Source organism: Arachis ipaensis, chromosome B5 (assembly GCF_059453495.1).
Source record: "Arachis ipaensis isolate K30076 ecotype BB chromosome B5, ASM5945349v1, whole genome shotgun sequence".
Lineage (NCBI taxonomy): Eukaryota > Viridiplantae > Streptophyta > Magnoliopsida > Fabales > Fabaceae > Arachis > Arachis ipaensis.
Window position 1 is genome coordinate 35,827,714 of NC_142440.1, and position 1,609 is coordinate 35,829,322.

Below are 1,609 nucleotides of genomic sequence, written 5' to 3' on the forward strand. Positions count from 1 at the left end.
CATGAGGTTTATTCCTGAACCAAGGTCACACAGAGCCTTAAAGATCATGGTGCCTATGGTACAGGGTATTATGAACTTTCCAGGATCCTGTCTCTTCTGAGGCAATGTCAGTTGATCCAGATCACTTAGTTCATTGATGAACAAGGGAGGTTCAACTTCCCAAGCATCAATGCCAAACAATTTGGCATTCAGCTTCATGATTGCACCAAGAAACTTGGCAGTTTGCTCTTCAGTAACATCCTCATTCTCTTCAGAAGAGGAATACTCATCAGAGCTCATGAAGGGCATAAGGAGGTTCAATGGAATCTCTATGGTCTCTAGATGAGCCTCAGAGTCCTTTGGTTCCTCAGAGGGAAGCTCCTTATTGATCACTGGACGTCCCAGGAGGTCTTCCTCCTTGGGATTCACGTCCTCTCCTCTCCTCACAGGTTCGGCCATGGCACTTATGTCAATGGCCTTGCACTCTCCTTTTGGGTTCTCTTCTGTATTGCTTGGGAGAGTACTAGGAGGGATTTCAGTGATCCTTTTACTCAGCTGGCCCACTTGTGCTTCCAAATTTCTAATGGAAGACCTTGTTTCATTCATGAAACTTACAGTGGCCTTAGATAGATCAGAGACTAGATTTGCTAAATTAGAAGCATTTTGTTCAGAGTTCTCTGTCTGTTGCTGAGTTGATGATGGAAAAGGCTTGCTATTGCTAAACCTGTTTCTTCCACCATTATTAAAGCCTTGTTGGGGCTTTTGATCCTTCCATGAGAAATTTGGATGATTTCTCCATGTTGAGTTATAGGTGTTTCCATAAGGTTCACCTAAGTAATTTACCTCTGCTATTGCAGGGTTCTCAGGATCATAGGCTTCTTCTTCAGAAGATGCCTCTTGAGTACTGTTGGATGCAGCTTGCATTCCATGCAGACTCTGAGAGATCATATTGACTTGCTGAGTCAATATTTTATTCTGAGCCAATATGGCATTCAGAGTATCAACTTCAAGAACTCCCTTCTTCATAGGCGTCCCATTACTCACAGGATTCCTTTCCGAAGTGTACATGAACTGGTTATTAGCAACCATGTCAATGAGTTCTTGAGCTTCTGCAGGCGTTTTCTTTAGGTGAATGGATCCACCTGCAGAGGTATCCAATGACATCTTAGATATCTCAGACAGACCATCATAGAATATATCCAGGATGGTCCATTCTGAAAGCATGTCAGAAGGACACTTTTTGGTCAACTGTTTGTATCTTTCCCAAGCTTCATAGAGGGATTCACCTTCTTTCTGCCTGAAGGTTTGAACATCAGCTCTAAGCTTGCTCAGCTTTTGAGGAGGAAAGTACTTGGCTAAGAAAGCCGTGACCAGCTTATCCCAAGAGTTCAGGCTGTCTTTAGGTTGAGAATCCAACCATAATCTAGCTCTGTCTCTTACAGCAAAAGGGAAAAGCATGAGCCTGTAGACTTCAGGATCTACTCCATTAGTCTTAACAGTATCACATATCTGCAAGAATTCAGTTAAGAACTGAAAAGGATCTTCAGATGGAAGTCCATGAAACTTGCAGTTCTGCTGCATCAGAGAAACTAATTGAGGTTTCAGCTCAAAGTTGTTTGCTCCAATGGCA

At 42.8% G+C, this 1,609-nt stretch overlaps 1 non-coding gene across 1 annotated transcript; it reads left to right on the plus strand.

Annotated features, from left to right (window-relative positions):
* The first annotated feature begins 1,197 nt into the window (after positions 1-1,197).
* On the plus strand, positions 1,198-1,305 carry LOC148563842 (small nucleolar RNA R71). The gene has a single exon (XR_015884777.1). It is a non-coding gene; the product is annotated as a small nucleolar RNA R71 (small nucleolar RNA).
* Positions 1,306-1,609: the final 304 nt, after the last annotated feature.